Genomic DNA, 20,847 nt, shown 5'->3' with positions numbered 1-20,847 from the left:
TGCATAGGTTATATGCAAATACTAAACTATCTTATATAAGGAATTTAAACATCCCTGGATTTTGGTATCCAAGGGGATCTTGAAGCCAATCCCCCATGGATACCAAGAGATGACTGCATTTCATTTTAATGGGTTGATGTGGCTTTAGTCTCTGTCTCCTAATCTTTACAATTCTATCTTCCCAGACCGGGGGATATAGTATTTTTTGGTCTCTTATTTGACAAAAACATTCAATTTGTAAGGTCTTTTTTTTTTTAGGTAGAAAATAACTTTAGTAAGCTGAGATTTCTACCATGGAGCTAGAAGCCATCTGAATATAAGGTATTGATAAGACTCTTAAAATATATTTGTAGATAGCAAGCATATTATTATATTCAAAAGCTTATGTCATATAATTTCATAACTTGATATAATTCAATTTTAAATTCTGTAATTAAAAGTAGCATGAATAATAATATGAAGTTCTATAAAAGATTTAGTTGAAAAAATGTAATCTCAAATTATCTGCCTTTATAGAAGCAGAAATAAACTGGAGATGTATATTTTGAACTAGTTAATTGTTGATAAATACATTTTATTACAACTGAATAATACCCTGAAAGATAGAATTGCTAAGAAAGAATCATGTGCCTGTGTTTTATGGATTCCACAGTATTTTGATTCAAATCATTCCCCTTGAAACACAGCACTTTATTTGCATTTGATTTTCTTCTAATTCTCTTTGCAGTGTAAGAGTCCTCATGATTTCTAAAAATCATTTAGTTAAGTCAATATGAATTTTGAGAGACAGATTCATAATATATGAAACTGGTGCTTGGAGTGGATATTTATAGATGAATTATAAAGTCTGGAAAATAGAGGTTTCTAGTGGAAACACAGATAGCCTCTTATCTCTAATGGCACAAACCACTCTGGTAATGATTCTCTGGAAAACTGTCAGCGTGATGGAAAGGATGAGAAGGAAGTGGGGCTGTTTTTATATACTGTTTCCCCAACCCTTTCAAACTTGGTGAAGTACCTGGTAAAACCAGTCTCAGATTATTACAAGAATTATTGCTTTCAATTCAGTTTTGAGAAAAAAAAAAAAAAACTGGCATAGCTTGGATTGTAAATTTTACACTTGACTCTATGGTAGAGTTTAATAATATGAGGTTATATTTTATACATTCATCAAAGTTTAAGTCCTAATAGAGTTTCATGAGAAGTGTTTTCACCTATAACTTGTCCCTGAACACTTTAGAGGAGGAATGCAAGGACTTAAATGTATGTGTGGATTTTTCTTTTTTGTTTTCTGCTTTGGTGGGGAGGGGGCACATAATATATATTGGTCCCATTGATTAATTCCCGAAGGCTTTTCCCACTCATGTCTAGTATTTCCCAAAATTCTCTTCTCTAAATTACTGAGGCTTGGCAGAAGGGCAAACTGATATTCTGCACATTCTTATTGTTTTGAAAACCTGAATTCATACTCTCTATTCCTAGGGTCTCGCACATCCTGAAGTCAATACTTCTTTCTCTCTCCTGGTGTTGAAGGACTGGCATAGTCACCAGAAAAAGAGGGATCATTACTCAGGATTTCTGGCTCAAAATATTCTGGGTATTTCTGATACTGTCACTAGTTTTCTGACTTTGAACACTCTTCATTACAATATGCACAGAGCCTCATTGAGATCAACTGGTCAGACAGCCCATGGAAGTCAGTACGGGCTACAGATAGGACTTGAGGTTGCTAAGAGCTAATGCAACCTGGTCCAGGTGACTTGTCTTGTCCTCTCTCCAAGGAGACAGTCAAGGACACATGGACAGATAAGAAACCCCTTGCTGATCAAGGTCCAGTTTCTCTTTTCTGTGATTATGATTCTTGCTATTATTTGTTTTCACCTTTTTCCAATATTTCATGAGATGTGCCTTGCTTGGTCAATGTTGACAGCCTCACCTACCAATCCTGAGAATGGCCGGTACTAAAGAACTTAATTTCCTGATCTCTATTCCCCAATTTGTCCAATTTCCTACCCTCTTCCTTCACTCCTGTCTTTCTTCCTATCTTTCACAAGATAAATCCCTTTTAGCTTGCTTAAAACAAAACAAAACAAAACAAAAAAACCCCTCAATTCTTACTCATACATAATATGCTTGTGCTCAAGTGCTTAGTCGTGTCCAACTCTTTAGAGACCCCACAGATTAACATATAGACACTAGTGACAGTGACAGTCACTCGGTCATATCCGACTCTTTCTGATCCAAAGGACTGTATCCCAGCAGGGTCCTCTGTCCATGGGATGTCCCAGGCAAGAATACTGGAGCAGGTTGCTATTTTCTACTCCAGGGGATCTTCCTGACCCAGGAATCGAACTCCTATCTCTTGGGTCTCCTGCACTGGCAGGCGGATTCTTTACCACATTCTTTACCTCTGGGCAGTGTTCCCAATTAATACTGTGTTAGTAGAATAAAGATCCATTTTCCATTCAAAAATACTTTTTTTTACACAAGTATGACAACACTCTGTACTACCAGCACCAATATGCTCTTTTTATCTTAAAATGCTTGTTTCACATTGCACATTTTTCTGAGTTTTTTCTGCTTGGGTCATTTTTCTTGATGCTTTGCCTGATTTTCTCCTTTTTCTGTTATTGAAAACCTATCAGTGTTAAACTTATTGTACAGTGACAAGTTTTCAATCATGTAGAGTCTCAGGCTAACTGATATTGGTGCATTTTAAAATACAGGATGAGTTCTATCGTGAGATGGACATTATGAGATCCTTCTCTTATCTCTAGGACTTCTGATGTGATGGTTCTGAGATGACTCAATATTTACTCAAAAATTCACTTATTAATTTTCAAAAATACTACAGATTTTCATTGTAGTAACTGATGTTGTAACAATTTGACCCAAATATAGGTAACTCACCCTAAGAAAGTGAAAAAAAGAACACAAAACTTACCAAACAGATAAATTAGAGGTAATTATTTGCTTTTAGAAACACTCTTCTATTCTTCAGGAAAGATTCTACAGATGAGGATTGAAAACGAAATTTGATTCTTAAAAAGTATATTCTAACACAATACTCTTTAGGTTCAAATCTGCTCAAGTTGCCTTTGATTTAAGGTTTGCCTATGTAAAAATAATGCAATTTAACTCTTAAGCACAGATCTATAATTGTTCTCTGTTTCAGTGAAAACTGTCATTGAGGATTCCTTAGATAAAAAGTAGATGTATGCATCTTTTACTTTTTTTGCTTTACTATTAAACAAATTGAGAAAAGCTGGGTAATGGCAACCCACTCCAATATTCTTGCCTGGAAAATCCCATGGATGGAGAAACCCAGTAGGTTACAGTCCATGGGGTCGCAAAGAGTCAGACACGACTGAGTGACTTCACTTCACTTCTTCAACTTATTTATTACTCTAAAATGTATGGACAGTTCTTACAAGTACTGATTTCCAAATCTAAACTCAAATTTCAAAAAGCTATTTGATGATGATATATATAGGTAGAAGAGTATAATTAAAAAAACAAATATATGTCTAGTTGTCTTAAAAAGCTGCTAGTTGTACCTCTTCTCCCAACTTTCTCTCCCTGTGGTATAACTTGTTCAGTCTTCTCCCTAGAATGCTGCTTAAATGCGGGCATCACTACTGAGAAGACACCCTCTCCTAAACAGGTCTACATAGATAGTTGTGTGACCCAAGTTCCCAAGGCTGATGCTTAACCTCAAAAGACCTACTCAGGGATGACTGGGGTTTGAATGAACCACAACCCCATACACACTCATCCAATATACTCCTAATATGGAAGCAGCATGGTGGAAAAAGCATAGGATTTGCTGCCTGATGACCTCATTGTCCCTTGACATGAGCCCCAATTTTCACACCTATGCCTCCTTTGTTGGTTGATTGTAAGGACTAAATTTAAAAAATGGATGGAAATTACTGAGCCCAACCTCTGGCAAAAGGCACTCAGAGACTGATGGGTCTTACATTATCCAATGGATAGTTCCATGCCTCCTATTCAAAAATTGTCTTCAAAAGATGATATGGATTCTCAGGTCTCCAAGGAACTGATTAGTGATCAATCAAGCAACTTGTTCAATGCCATAGGATAAGTTAATGAGTAGAAATCAACCCTAGAGCATCAATCAAATGCTTCTTCGTGTTCCAGTCTCACTGACATCTGAGTCATATCCAGATCACAGGGACAGGTGAGCATTCTTTGCTAATAAAATGTGTTTGTGGATCTTTGATTTCAGCCTACCAAATGAGTCAGCAAAGGATCTGAAAGTGCAAAGTGTCTGGCAGAACGCTCATTCCTCTGTAGACAATTTCAGTGATATGACATGCTGGGAGAGGACTGAAGTGGATCTGAACCTGTTGGCAAACCAGTCTGTTCAAGGCAAGGTTGTTAGATGTTATCTGCAAAACACAAGGCTGTATCCCCCATTGCTTTTGTACTTTCGGGGGTTCTCTATGCTACTATCAATATCACTGCTGTCTTTTGTCCCATCATATTACAATAATAATGCAAAAACATTTAACTGCTTGCACGAAATGGAGTTTAAAAAAGGGAGAAAAAGAGGAATTTCTGTGCTTTATCTGTTTGAACATTCCCTGATTTCAACACATTTATCAAAGCTTAAGTAATTTATGTCTTGGCAGGGTGTATCAATTTCACAAAGCACACACATTAGCTAGATACAATGATATCATATTAGCTTTTTCTGCATCTTACAGAGGAGCTCAAAAAGATTAATAAAAGCTCAAACCTTCATCAATTAAATGAAGCAGGTGGAAGGAAGGAAGTAAAGGAGGAAGACTGTATTTCATTTCATTTCTTTTGTTTTTAGGGAGAAAAAAAAGCTGACAGGTTCAAATCATTCATCATAACAAGCTGGAGTTGAATTTCACTGATAATTAAATGCATTTTTTTCCCCAAGAGACAGAGAAGCTGCAGTGAATTTTATAGTAGCAGATGTGAGAACTGTCACAAATTATGGAAATAATTTATAAACTAAAAAGCATCTTTCTCTGCAAATACTATATCAGAAGATCTTTTAAAAGTATATCTGTTATGTATTTTTCAGGAAAACATTTTACATTAGACTAGTTTTAGTTTGGAGAAGGCGATGGCACCCCACTCTAGTACTCTTGCCTGGAGAATCCCAGGGACGGGGGAGCCTGGTGGGCTGCCGTCTATGGGGTCGCATAGAGTCGCACATGACTGAAGCGACTTAGCAGCAGCAGCAGCAGCAGCAGTTTTAGTTTACTGGACAGTTGTGTGGTACAGAGTTATAATGTATCCTGTACCTAGTTTCCTATATTATTAACATCTTATATATCTTACACGTGTTACAACTAAAGATCTAACACATGCGCTCATGCTCACTCACTCCAGTCGTGTCTGACTTTGTGACCCTATGGATGGTGGCCCGCCAGACTCTCAGTCCATGGGATTTTCCAGGCAAGGAGGCTGGAGTGGGCTGCCTTGCTCTCCTCCAGGGGATCTTCTGACCCAGGGATCAAACCTGTGTCTTATGTCTCCTGCATTGGCAGGCAGGTTCTTTACCACTAGTGTGACCTGAGAAGCCCAAAGATCCAATACTTACACCTTATTATTAACTAAAGTCCATGCTTTATTCAGATTTCCTTCATTTTTCCTTAATGTCCTTTATATGTTCCAAGATCCCATCTAGGATCCCACATTATATTTGATCATCATGAACTGTTAAGCTTGTTTTGGCCGTGACCATTTCTCAGTTGTTCCTTGTTTTTGGTGACCTTGAACATTTCAAGGAGCACTGGCTAGGCCTTTCAGTTTGAGTTTGTCTGATGTCTTTCTGATGATTAGAGTAGGCTTTGAGGAGGAAGAACACAGAAGTAAGGTGTCATTTTCATCCCTTCATCGAAAGGGTACGCTCTAGCAACAAGACTTAATCACTATTGATGTTAACCTCTGATTTAGGCAGAGAAGATCTTTTTAAGTTTCACTTACAGAATTCTCACAAGGCTTGTACATTTTTGTTACCATAAGCTTAGTCTAATTTACATTTAATTCAGTGGGACTTGGTTTAGGATTGATTTTTTGTTTTTAAAGTCAGGAATTCAAGCATTTCAATTTATAAGTCTTTACTGCATCACTGAATTCTCTCAAGTAACCTCAGAGTTGCTTAGGAATTCCTATACTATTTATTTATTTATTTTTTAAAATATAAATTTATTTATTTTAATTGGAGGCTAATTACTTTACAATATTGTAGTGGTTTTGCCATACATCAACATGAATCCGCCACAGGTGTACACGTTTCCCATCCTGAACCTCCCTCCACCTCCCTCCCCATACCATCCCTCTGGGTTATCCCAGTGCACCAGCCCCAAGCATCCTGTATCCTGCATTGAACCTGGACTCGCGATTCATTTCATATATGATATTATACATGTTTCAATGCCATTCTCCCAAATCATCCCACCCTCTCCCTCTCCCACAGAGTCCAAAAGACTGTTCTATACATCTGTGTCTCTTTTGCTGTCTCGCACACAGGTTATCATTACTATAACAGTAGTTACTTTCTAAACTATTTATACATTATTCTAGCACTATTACGTGCTATAAGTATGTCTGTCATCATCAATTATTATTGTTGTTATTTCACATTCATTTAGTATTTATTTCTTAAAAATGGTGCTCATTTAGATAATTGATAATTCAATAAAGAAGAGCTTCAGTTCAGTTCAGTTCAGTTGCTCAGTCATGTCCGACTCTTTGTGACCCCATGAATCGCAGTACACCAGGCCTCCCTGTCCATCACCATCTCCTGGAGTTCACTCAAACTCTTGTCCATCGATTCGGTGATGCCATCCAGCCATCTCATCCTCTGTGGTCCCCTTTTCCTCGTGACCCCAATCCCTCCCAGGATCAGAGTCTTTTCCAATGGGTCAACTCTTCGCATGAGGTGGCCAAAGTACTGGAATTTCAGCTTTAGCATCATGCCTTACAAATAGTTATGAAAAGAAGAGAAGCAAAAAGCAAAGGAGAAAAGGAAAGACATAAGCATCTGAATGCAGAGTTCCAAAGAATAGCAAGAAGAGATAAGAAAGCCTTCCTACGCAATCAGTGCAAAGAAATAGAGGAAAACAACAGAATGGGAAAGACTAGAGATCTCTTCAAGAAAATTAGAGATACCAAGGGAACATTTCATGCAAAGATGGGCTCGATAAAGGACAGAAATGGTATGGACCTAACAGAAGCAGAAGATATTAAGAAGAGATGGCAAGAATACACAGAAGAACTGTACAAAAAAGATCTTCACGACCCAGATAATCACGATGGTGTGATCACTCACCCAGAGCCAGACATCCTGGAATGTGAAGTCAAGTGGGCCTTAGAAAGCATCACTATGAACAAAGCTAGTGGAGTGATGGAATTCCAGTGGAGCTATTTCTAAAGAAGTGCTTAGTCTTTAAATATCTCACATGGAGTTGGAATTACCTGCTTAATGTATTAGATTCAGATATTCTTCTCAGTTTTGGATCAGGTCTATTGTACTTGACTCTATACATCCAATGAGTCAGTATCAACATTTACATGGGGCTTTCTTTGCAGGTCTGTTTACCAAGTGAATGAAGCTAAGGAAAGTCTCACAAAGCAGTGTTCTACCTTCACAGTAAGCTGTGTGCTGTGGGGCCATGACCATTACTAGGGTTCCCTTGGGATTGGAGACAGTCAGACTTTTGCCATAATTATGGGGTAATCATCTTCTACATGGGCTTCCCAGGTGGTGCAGTGGTAAAATCTGCCTGTGAATGCAGGACATGCAAGAGAAACAGGTTCGATTCCTGGGGTGGGAAGATCCCCTCGAGTAGGAAATGGCAATCCATTCCAGTATTCTTGCTGGGATAATCCTATGGTCAGAGATGTGGGCTACAGTCCATGGGGTCATAAAGACTCAGACATGACTGAGCATGCATGCTATGCTATGCTACATCTATATATCCATCACTGTGATAGCTTTGCTTCTTCTCTGTTGCTGCATGTGGGGATGGGTCCTAAACTGCATGTGATGGGGTGTGGGGGTGGGGAGAAAAGGAGGAGGAGATGATTTGTCTACACCTATGAGTAATACAAAGGAAGTGAAGGGCATTTAAAATGTGAGCTTCAGTTCAGTTCAGTTGAGTCGCTCAGTCGTGGACTCTTTGCGACCCCATGAATTGAAGCATGGCAGGCCTCCCTGTCCATCACCAACCCTCGGAGTTCACTCAGTCTCACGTCCATCGAGTCAGTGATGCCATCCAGCCATCTCATCCTCTGTCGTCCCCTTCTCCTCCTGCCCCCAATCCCTCCCAGCATCAGAGTCTTTTCCAATGAGTCAACTCTTCGCATGAGGTGGCCAAAGTACTGGAGTTTCAGCTTTAGCATCATTCCCTCCAAAGAAATCCAGGGGCTGATCTCCTTCAGAATGGACTGGTTGGATCTCCTTGCAGTCCAAGGGACTCTCAAGAGTCTTCTCCAACACCACAGTTCAAAAGCTTCAATTCTTCGGCGCTCAGTTTTGTTCACAGTCCAACTCTCACATCCATACATGACCACTGGAAAAACCATAGCCTTGACTAGACGGACCTTTGTTGGCAGTAATGTCTCTGCTTTTCAATATGCTTTGGTCATAACTTTTCTTCCAAGGAGTAAGCGTCTTTTAATTTCATGGCTGCAATCACTATCTGAAGTGATTTTGGAGGCCCCCAAAATAAAGTCTGACACTGTTTCCACTGTTTCCCCATCTATTTCCCATGAAGTGATGGGACCAGATACCATGATCTTCGTTTTCTGAATGTTGAGTTTTAAGCCAACTTTTCCGCTCTCCTCTTTCACCTTCATCAAGAGGCTTTTGAGTTCCTCTTCACTTTCTGACATAAGGGTGGTGTCATCTGCATATCTGAGGCTATTGATATTTCTCTTGGCAATCTTTATTCCAGCTTGTGCTTCTTCCAGCCCAGCGTTTCTCATGATGTACTCTGCATAGAAGTTAAATAAGCAGGGTGACAATATACAGCCTTGACCTATTCCTTTTCCTATTTGGAACCAGTCTGTTGTTCCATGTCCAGTTCTAACTGTTGCTTCCTGACCTGCACACAGGTTTCTCAAGAGGCAGGTCAGGTGGTCTGGTATTCCCATCTCTTTCAGAATTTTCCACAGTTTATTGTGATCCACACAGTCAAAGGCTTTGGCATAGTCAATAAAGCAGAAATAGATGTTTTTCTGCAACTCTCTTGCTTTTTTGATGATCCAACAGAAGTTGGCAATTTGGTCTCTGGTTCCTCTGTCTTTTCTAAAACCAGCTTGAACATCTGGAAGTTCATGCTTCACGTACTGCTGAAGCCTGGCTTGGAGAATTTTGAGCATTACTTTACTAGCATGTGAGATGAGTACAATTGTGCTGTAGTTTGAGCATTCTTTGGCATTGCCTTTCTTTGGGATTGGAATGAAAACTGACCTTTTCTAGTCCTGTGGCCACTGCTGAGTTTTCTAAATTTGCTGGCATATTGAGTGCAGCACTTTCAGAGCATCATCTTTCAGGATTTGAAATAGCTCAACTGGAATTCCCTCACCTCCACTAGCTTTGTGAGCTTATGGGGTTCAAATCCAGTTCAATGTACAGCGTGCCATTATCAGTTCAGGATACTCTATCCTACTGCAGTCCCAACAGGGGGTGTTTTTTATTATTTGAAGAAACACCTGTGGATGAAATAAGAAAACCAGTCTTGCTGTTCTAGTCCAGGGTTTATCAATTCTAACTGACACATTTTATTTAACCCCATTGACTCTTCACTTGCAAGGTTGGAGTTGCACTTTAAGGAGACAAAGGAGGCTTTGAGGTAGAAAGTGATCTAGAGTGAAGTGGTCCACGCACAGGAACACCTGTAACAAACATTGTGCAGTTTAGGGGAGAAGTGGGGGGCGGGTCAGGAACTTTGGTCACAAATTCATGTGTCCTCTTTTTTTGTTAAATTGAATTACAGTTGATTTACAATACTGTGTGGTTTCAAGTATTATAAAGTGATTCAGTTTTACATAATATATACATAATATATGTAATATATAATTTTTCAGATTCTTTTCCATTATAGAGTTATTGCATGCATGTGTGCATGCTCAGTTGCTTCAGTCATGTCTGACTCTTTGCAACTCTATGGTCTGTAGGCTCCAGGCTCCTCTGTCCATGGGATTCTCCAGGCAAGCATAGTGGAGTGGGTTGCCATGCACTCCCCCAGGGGATTTCCCAATCAAGGGATTCAACCTGTGTCTGCTGCATCTCCTGCACTACAGGTGGATTCTTTTACTGTTGAGCTGCCTGGGAAGCCCCATAGGTTTATTAAAATATATCAAATACAGTTCCCTCTACTCTACAGTAAGACCTTGTTATTTATCTCTTTTATATATAGTAGTGTGTATCTGTTAACCCCTCCCAACCTTCCACTTTGGTAACCATAGCATTGTTTTCTATGTCTGTGAGTCTGTATATATTGTAAAATAGTTCATCTGTGCTGTATTTTAGATTCCACTTGTAACTGATATGGTATTTGTTTTTTTTTTTTACTTACTTCACTTAGTATGATAATCTCTAGATCCATCCATGTTGCTGAAAATGGTATTATTTCATTCTTTTTTATGGCTGAGTAATATGCCATTGTGTATGTATGTGTATACACACACACACACACACATATATATATATATGCATATTATATATATACCATATCTTCTTTATCCATTCATCTGTTGATGGAAATTTAGGTTGTTTTCATGCCTTGGCCACTGTGAATAGTGTTGCTATGAACATTAGGGTGTACATACCTTTTGAATGCATTCATCTTTAATCACTGATTTAACAGGTATCTATCACATGCCTTTTAGGTACAGCATCTGTGCTCTGCACACTGGGAACATACTGCTGAACAGGGCAGATAAAGTGCCTGCTTTAATGTGATTTACAGAAAATTAAGGAAAAGAACAACAAGACAGACAGGTCATGGTGGAGAGGTCTGACAGAATGTGGTCCACTGGAGAAGGGAATGGCAAACCACTTCAGTATTCTTGCCTTAAGAACCCCATGAACAGTATGAAAAGGCAAAAAGATAGGACACTGAAAGATGAACTCCCCAGGTTGGTAGGTGCCCAATATGCTACTGGAGATCAGTGGAGAAATACCTCCAGAAAGAATGAAGGGATGGAGGCAAAGCAAAAACAACACCCACTTGTGGATGTGACTAGTGATAGAAGCAAGGTCCAATGCTGTAAAGAGCAATATTGCATAGGACCTGGAATGCCAGGTCCACGAATCAAGGCAAATTGGAAGTGGTCAACAGGAGATGGCAAGAGTGAACATTCTAGGAATGCTCAAGTCAACATTCTAGGAATCAGTGAACTACAATGGACTGCAATGGGTGAATTTAACTCAGATGACCATTATATCCACCACTGTGGGCAGGAATCCCTTAGAAGAAATGGAGTAGCCATCATAGTCAACAAAAGAGTCTGAAATGCAGTACTTGGATGCAATCTGAAAAATGACAGAATGATCTCTGTTCGTTTCCAAGGCAAGTCATTCAATATCACAGTAATCCAAGCCTATGCCCCAACCAGTAACACTGAAGAAGCTGAAGTTGAACGGTTCTATGAAGACCTATGAGACCTTTTAGAACTAGCACCCAAAAAAGACATCCTTTACATTATTGGGGATTGGAATGCAAAAGTAGGAAGTCAAGAAACACCTGGAGTAACAGGCAAATTTGGCCTTGGAGTACAGAATGAAGCAAGACAAAGGCTAATAGAGTTTTGCCAAGAGAATGCACTGGTCATAGCAAATACTCTCCCAACAGCACAAGAGCAGACTCTACACATGGACATCACTAGATGGTCAATACCAAAATCAGATTGATTACATTCTTTGCAGCTAAAGATGGAGAAGCTCTATACAGTCAACAAAACAAGACTGGGAGCTGACTGTGGCTCAGATCATGAACTCCTTATTGCCAAATTCAGGCTTATATTGAAGAAAGTAGGGAAAACCACTAGACCATTCAGGTATGACCTAAATCAAATCCCTTATGATTATACAGTGGAAGTGAGAAATAGATTCAAGGGATTAGATCTGATAGACAGAGTGCCTAAAAAACTATGGACGGAGTTTTGTGACATTGTACAGGAGACATTGATCAAGACCATCCGCAAGAAAAAGAAATGCAAAAAAGCAAATGACTGTCTGAGGAGGCCTTACAAATAGCTGTGAAAAGAAGAGACGCAAAAAGCAAAGGAGAAAAGGAAAGATATACCCATTTGAATGCAGACTTCCAAAGAATAGCAAGGAGAGATAAGAAAGCCTTCCTCAGTGATCAGTGCAAAGAAATAGAAGAAAACAATAGAATGGGAAAGACTAGAGGTCTCTTCAAGAAAATTAAAGATACCAAGGGAACATTTCATGCAAAGATGGGCTCAATAAAGGACAGAAATGGGATGGACCTAACAGAAGCAGAAGATATTCAGAGGAAGTGGAAAGAAAACACAGAAGACCTATACAAAAAAGATCTTCATGACCCAGATAATCACGATGGTGTGATCACTCACCTAGAGCCAGACATCCTGGAATGTGAAGTCAAGTTGGCCTTAGGAAGCATCACTATTAACAAAGCTAGTGGAGGTGATGGAATTCCAATGGAGCTATTTCAAATCCTAAAAGATGATGGTGTGACAGTGTTGCACTCATATGCCAGCAAATTTGGAAAACTCACCAGTGGACTGGAAAAGGTCAGTTTTCATTCCAATCCCAAAGAAAGGCAATGCCAAAGAATGCTCAAACTACTGCACAATTGCACTCATCTCACACGCTAGTAAAGTAATGTTCAAAATTCTCCAAGCCAGGCTTCAGCAATATGTGAACCATGAACTTCCAGATGTTCAAGCTGGTTTTAGAAAAGGCAGAAGAACCAGAGATCAAATGGCCAACATCTGTTGGATTATCGAGAAAGCAAGAGAGTTCCAGAAAAATATCTACTTCTGCTTTATTGACTATGCCAAAGCCTTTGACTGTGTGGATCACAACAAACTCTGGAAAATTCTTAAAGAGATGGGAATACCAGATCACCTGACTTGCCTCCTGAGAAATCTGTATGCAGGTCAGGAAGCAACAGCTAAAATTGGACATGGAACAACAGACTGGTTCCAAATTGGGAAAGGAGCACGTCAAGACTGTATATTGTCACCCTGCTTATTTAACTTCTATGCAGAGTACATCATGAGAAATGCTGGGCTGGAGGAAGCACAAGCTGGAATCAAGATTGCTGAGAGAAATATCAATAACCTTAGATGTGCAGATCACACCACCCTTATGGCAGAAAGCGAAGAAGAACTAAAGAGCCTCTTGATGAAAGTGAAAGAGGAGAGTGAAAAAGTTGGCTTAAAGCTCAACATTAAGAAAACTAAGATCATGGCATCTGTTCCCACCACTTCATGGCAAATAGATGGGGAAACAGTGACAGACTTATTTTTGTGGGCTCCAAAATCACTGCTAACTGTGACTGCAGCCATGAAATTAGAAGATGCTTACTCCTTGGAAGAAAAGTTATGACCAACCTAGATAGCATAATGAAAAGCAGAGACATTACTTTGCCAACAAAGGTCCGTCTAGTCAAAGCTATGGTTTTTCCGGTAGTCATGTATGGATGTGAGAGTTGGACTATAAAGAAAGCTGAGCACTGAAGAATTGATGCTTTTGAACTGTGGTGTTGCAGAAGACTCTTGAGATTCCCTTGGACTGCAGGGAGAGTCACCCAGTCCATCCTAAAGCAAATCAGTCCTGAATATTCATTGGAAGGATGGATGCTGAAGCTGAAACTTCAATTCTTTGGCCAACAGATGCAAGAACTAACTCATTTGAAAAGACCCTGATGCTGGGAAAGATTGAAGGCAGCAGAAGGGGACAACAGAGGATGAGATGGTTGGATGGTATCACCGACTCAATGGACATGAGTTTGAGTAAACTCTGGGAGTTGGTGATGCATAGGGAGGCCTGGTGTGCTGCAGTCCATGGGGTCGCAAAGAGTCAGACATGACTGAGCAACTGAACTGAACTAAAGGAAAACAAACATTACATAAATAGTCATAAATAATATCCTACTGACTTAAAGTTGTCATAAGCATCTGAAATATGTGTATATAATATATATATATATATATGAATATAGATACATCAAGCAGGTGGCACTAGTCCTAAACAGGGAGGCAACAGAGCAAAGAGTGAGCAGAATTGAGTATGAAACGAGTTGCCAGTCCACGTTCAATGCACGATACTGGATGCTTGGGGCTACTGCACTGGGATGACCCAGAGGGATGGTATGGGGAGGGAGGAGGGAGGAGGGTTCAGGATGGGGAACACATGTATACCTGTGGCGGATTCATTTTGATATTTGGCAAAACTAATACAATTATGTAAAGTTTAAAAATAAAATAAAATAAAAAAAATACAAATTCAAAAAAAAATACAGTCAGAAAAAAAAAGAATTGAGTAATTAATATCTTTATTTTGATGGTAAAAATAAAACCCAAGATGTATTCATTGATCATTGAAAATGAATGAATTCATGACAAGGAAATGAATTCATGACAAGGAAATGAATCGATCTTGGTATTTATATTCCTCCTTACCTAGTTCCAAATTGTATATTGATTTGTTTATAATTACTAATGAGTATGATAACATTATAAGACAGTAGTTATATTTTTCCTAGTAAAAGACTCATTTTTTCTTTTCTTTTCCAGCTTTATTGAGGTATAATTGACAAATAAAGTTGTAATATATTTAAACTGTACAACATGTTTACATTGTGAAAGCATTCCTATCATCAAGTAATTAAATTAACACACCCATCCCCTCACACTGTTACCCCCTCCTTTTTTGGGAGTGAGAATCCGTAAGAAAGGGTTCTTAGTAAATTTCAATCAGGACTTATTCATCTTTTGATGAATTGAAAGTACATGTACACCTCTCCTAATGATAAATAGGGTCCAAGGATCAGTCAGTGCTAAATTTCTGACTTGGAGGTCTTGTGCTCAGGGTGGCAACCCGAGCAGCCTTGTGTTTCACCCTTAAATCTCCTAAGAGCTTTTGAAGGTTATAACAGATATTTTTGGGCTCTGAGACAGTCAAACCTTTGTTATAATTGTGGTATAACTTTTTTCTATTATCTTATGTAATTATTACCATATATATTAATGTTTCCTGATAATGAACCACATATGTTCTAGGTTAAATTACATTTTGAATAATGTAGCTTGTCTGCATATTTATGGGTGTCTTATGATATGTTAATAGACAACAAATCTGGCTTTTGTCTATGATTTTCACAAGAACTGATGAATACTCTAAATGAAAGGTAAAACACAGCTGAATTTTGTTTTTCTTTCGGTAATCAGAGCACTGAAGAGGCATCTATACCTCAAGTGGATGTTTTCAGTTTTTCGTGTTTATACTGAATATAAGGTATTTATAGCCCAAACTAGTGTTCTGTGACATGCTTGCCATAATAGAAATAACTTACCAAGGACAGATTGAAAAGATCACCCACCATTAACAAGAAGGCCACACCCTTAACTATTCTATAGTACATCAAAAATATGTAGTCCTCTTCTGTCAAAGAAAAAATGTATGGTTTTCCAGGATCAAGCAGAATAAACTGAATGCTCCAAACTTGTGAATTTATATCAAGCTGGGAGGGTTTGCTTTTCCTTGATAACATGACTGGCAGATGCTACTAGACATAAATTGATACAGATATGTACAAATATTTTTAAAGATGGCTGTCTTGCTCCACTTGGATATCCTGAAAGGATTTATTAACTTTTTTTTTTCCACAGAGACAATCATTGCTAAGTGCCAGTTTGGAAGAATAACTGGTTTGTTTAATAGATCTGTTTATTGTGTTGTTCCTGATGAACTCTGGATAGTTAGCCATTAATTATTTCACTGAGGGTATCAGTTCAAGCTAAGAACCCCCAAAGTGACCACTGTTACAGTGTGGAGGTGGCCAGCAGATCCCATGCTAGCTGAACAACTATAGAACCAATAATGAAAAGTGATCTAAGGCTTCATTTATGCTGTGTGTGTGTATATATATATATATATATATGTGTGTGTGTGTGTGTGTGTGTGTGTATGTATATATGTATGTGTGTATATATACATATATATCTTATATAATTGGACTGCTTTAACAATTCTGTCCTATATCCTGTAGTTAAAATAAAACAATGATCTGCTCAGCAGGAAGGAAAAAAAAAAACTCTGTTATGATCAAACTTAGCTTCCCATTAAATTTTCTCCTTGTAAACAAATCTTGGAAAGCATTTTCTCTGGGTAGAAATTTTGCAGACTATCATCTCTGCTAACAAAAGAACACGTATTTCTGGACAACATAGAACACTGTATTGATGATTAGTAATATGGCTTGCCCTCAAATCATATTTCTGGGGCTCCATTACAGAACTGTCACAGCAGATTAAAAGAAGGATGATATAAAGGGGATGAAGAATGACAGAATCAAACATGTATCAATGTATTAATTGTACCTATTAATATTTTGTGTCATAATGTGGCAGTGTTTCAAAATTCATTTTGCAAGTTGAAAAACAAATGATTGCTTAGGAGAACAAAGCTAAACAATGGACAACCTTTGTGCTGAGAGCAGCAAATTCATTTTACCTTCCAGATATCCTTTAATAACTACCCTTTACATTTTTCTAAATTGATACAGGAACTAACAGGAAACATAAATGTGAAGACAGAAATTTTAGCAGTAAGAGCCAAAAAGCTAGATTGCAATGCTTGGCAGTAGTTTTATTGCTAAGGTTAAATATGGCAATTCTTATTTTATCTTGAAGACAGTAATCTGGAAAATCAATGACAAATGACATAACCTCTGCAAAAAATCTTACACACAAGCACACATCCTGACACGCAGAACTATCATGTGTAAAAATGCATGTGTGCATGCACATACCATAATTTCTATAAATATTTCAAAGAAATGGTGTGATACTAAGTGATGGAAGCCAGAGTGAGAAAGACAAATACAATATCACTTACATGTAGAATCCTAAAAAGTTGATACAAATGAACTTAACTCCAGAACAGAAACTGACCTACAGACATAGAAAACAAAGTTTTCTACAGTTACCAAAGTGGAGAGGAGGGGAGGAATAAATTAGGAGTTTGGGATTAACAGATGTACACTATTATATATAAAATAGATAACCAACAAGGACCTAATGTGTATATAGAACTATACTCAACACGTTGTAACAACTTATAACAAAAAAGAATCTGAAAAAGAATACATATTATATACATATTATATATAACTGAATCACTTTACTGTATACCTGAAACTAACACAAAATTGTAAATCAACTATATTTCAATAAAAAATTAAAAAAAGAAATGGTGTGAAAGAAGAAGATTTCATTTTGTATTTGCAAGCTGCATAAAAGGGGCTCTTTAACAAATTAGGAACAGATTAGAAGTAAATGGTAAAATGCCCTGTGGGAGGGGGCTGCTAAATGCTAGGCTACAGCCACAGGTCCCAAGTAAAACAGAGTCAGAGTGCAATCTCGTTTAACTTGAGTTTTGCAAAGTTAAAAAAGGTATTCTTTTGATCATCTAATTGAAACAATCCTTTCTCTGTTTAGGAATAAATGGCTCAGCATGGTAAGTGGCACTGGCTTTTTTCACCCCTTTGTCTTCGGACGCCCTGTCCAAGTCTTCAGTGAGAGAGAAGAGCTTTCCATGATAGGAACACAAAAATGATCCTGAAATATAACTGCCTGGGAGAGACAACATGCACCTGTTTCTTGACCCCTAAAAGTTGGCATTTGAAAAAGAAAGTTGCAACAGAAGAGCAGTGAATGGAGAAGTGGAAATGGCAGATACTGTACGACAGCTTAAGCAGCTTCAATGCAGGATGAGGAAACGTGGACAGATGGGAGCGTGGATGGGGCAGGGTTTTGGAGTGGTGCAGTGTGTATGACTTTGTACTTTACCATCATATCCATTTGATATTTCAATCTTCAAGTACTGATAACCTAGCAATTAGCACATACTGCCTGTGATGGGTAGTTTTAATTTCCAATTTGGAACACTAGTACTCAGTGTTCAAACTCTAGGTGCAAATGCCAGGTGCTGTGATGAAGATATTTTGTAGATATGGTAAATATTGCCCATCAGTTGATTTTTTTTTTCAGTTTAAAATGTCAGCACTTACTGATTACATCTTGCATCTAACATGAAATTCAGTAATTTTAAATATTTTTCAAATTGTCTTAGATATAGAGTGTGATATTTTACTTAAATGTAAACAATCATAGTCTTTTGGAGATTTTTACAGGCTCCTACATAAATGTGGTGCTTTATGATGACCCAATATAACTATGTTTTGTAAGATCAATATTCAGTTTTCCACACTATAAAACACTTTCTTAATAAAAAACCCAATGCATATTGCTTGTGTATATGAAACAGGTAATTGTGTCAAAATTATTTTTTGCAATAATCATTCCTGACATTTATACTGAGAATTACAGAGTCCCTGTAGCCTTATTGAAAAGCAGAGACATTACTTTGCCAACAAAGGTCCGTTTAGTCAAGGCTATGGTTTTTCCAGTGGTCATGTATGGATGTGAGAGTTGGACTGTGAACAAAGCTGAGAGCCGAAGAATTGATGCTTTTGAACTGTGGTTTTGGAGAAGACTCTTGAAGAGTCCCTCGGACTGCAAGAAGATCCAACCAGTCCATTCTGAAGGAGATCAGTCCTGGGTGTTCTTTGGAAGGAATGATGCTGAAGCTGAAACTCCAGTACTTTGGCCACCTCATGTGAAGAGTTGACTCACTGGAAAAGACTCTGATGCTGGGAGGGATTGGGGGCAGGAGGAGAAGGGGACGACAGAGGATGAGATGGCTGGATGGCATCACTGACTCGATGGATGTGAGTTTGAGTGAACTCCGGGAGTTGGTGACGGACAGGGAGGCCTGGCGTGCTGCGATTCATGGGGTCGCAGAGTCGGACAAGACTGAGGGACTGAACTGAACTGAACTGAGCTGTAGCCTTAGAGAATTTAAGAGACTTGTCCAAAGTCCAAACATTGAGAGGCAGCAAAAAGTTTTGCTTTTTGTATCAAAAATGATACAAAAAGGTCTTTTGTATCAAGTCACTGCTCTTTCCACACTAATACTGTAATATATCTGACACATAAAAAAGCTTGAGCAATGTAATATAAATAATAATACAATAAAAATAAAATAATATAAATAAAATTTTTTATCATTACAAGAGGAAGATTACTTTAGAAAATGAAGCTAAGAAAACTGAGGAAAATTAAAGTCAGTAGTTGCTAATATTTTAATATTTATTAATATTTCCTCCCTATGTAATACAAATAATATAGATCATATATTATCTTTATTTCTGAGGAAAATACTATATTGTATTTTGTATTGTATTTTGTTTGATGGCAGCTTCTGTATCTTCCTCAGCTTTATGTCTCCAACACTCATCATAGTGCTTGATTCACACGAAGTGTCTAGTAAAAACTGAATACATAAACCTGACTGGCACAAATGCATAGAGTCAGAAAGTACATTGGTAGATGCCAGGGGCCGGGGGCAGGGGCGGGTGGGGAGGCATATGAGAGTTACTGCTTCATGGGGACAGAGCTTCAGTTTAAGAAGGTGACAGACTGGGGAGATGGATGATGGTGAGAGTTGCACAATGTGAATGTACTTAGGGCCACTGAAATGTAGAGATAAATATGGTTAAAATAGAGTGTTTTATATTATGTGACTTTTACCATAATTAAAAAAAGCCTTAAAAAATCTGACTGGCAGTGTAGAGTATCCTGGACTTTTCACACCTTTTTATATCTTTAGGCTTCACTCAGGCCATTTTGGAAAATGTTTTACATCTCAAATAAAACGTGGTCAGTAAAGCAGTCAAGTAGGAAAGACAATGGAAATGGAGAATAAGGGGTTACAAGTTGGGGGGAATGGAACTAAATAATAAATAATGATAATTGGTTAAAAGAAAATGAACCTAAATCAAAACATTAAAAAATAATATTTGAAAAAGTAGCAATTATTAAAAGAACTAATGTATGCAATGTTATAAAAAAAAAAGACTGAATTGTCTTATTTTCAAGAGTTCTTCATTCTTATGACCTCGATCTAATACTTATAAGCTGATAAAAGTTCACAGGACCCCACCTTCAGCCCAGACTCTCTCTGAAGTTCACTACTCGTACATCTAGTTTCTTAACAGACAGGCTGACTTCAATTGAACCATGAAAAGTATACAGCACCAGTTCTGCATTTTGTAAAACATAAGGTGATGCCTTCGTGGGTTGGCAGTAGCAGTTAACAGTGAGGCTGGAAGAGGAGTCAGAAGACTTGAGTTCTTTGTTAGAACTCAACTGACCGCAACGCTTCCTCATCCGACCTTCGGGCTCACCTTCTGTCTGCACAACTCCTGGACCTGTACCTTGCTGACAACTGGCACAGCCAGGCATACATACTGGGGGCTCTCTTTCAGTCATCTGATACTTGGTTAGGATCAATTGTGGCTTCTTTCTTGGCATCTACCAGCATTTGCAAACAAGATCAAAATCAAAGTCTCCTCTGTTCCTCTCCCCTCAACTCCCCTGAGTACACTTGGTTCAGAAGTCCTGGGAAAGGTCGAACAGGACTGTCCTGGGATGAGAAGCTGGTTCAAACCACAGGCAGTGGGCCAGGCTCTGCCTTGCAAACCATTTCTTGTCGGA

At 38.4% G+C, this 20,847-nt stretch overlaps 1 protein-coding gene across 1 annotated transcript in view; it reads right to left on the bottom strand.

Annotated features, from left to right (window-relative positions):
- NXPH2 (neurexophilin 2) overlaps positions 1–20,847 on the bottom strand; it is a 127,964-nt gene that overhangs the window by 2,939 nt on the left and 104,178 nt on the right. The gene's annotated exons all lie outside the window — the stretch shown is intronic.

Source organism: Bos indicus x Bos taurus, chromosome 2 (genome assembly GCF_003369695.1).
Source record: "Bos indicus x Bos taurus breed Angus x Brahman F1 hybrid chromosome 2, Bos_hybrid_MaternalHap_v2.0, whole genome shotgun sequence".
Lineage (NCBI taxonomy): Eukaryota > Metazoa > Chordata > Mammalia > Artiodactyla > Bovidae > Bos > Bos indicus x Bos taurus.
The sequence above is the reverse complement of the archived record's forward strand: the minus strand, read 5'-3'. Positions and strand labels throughout refer to the sequence as shown.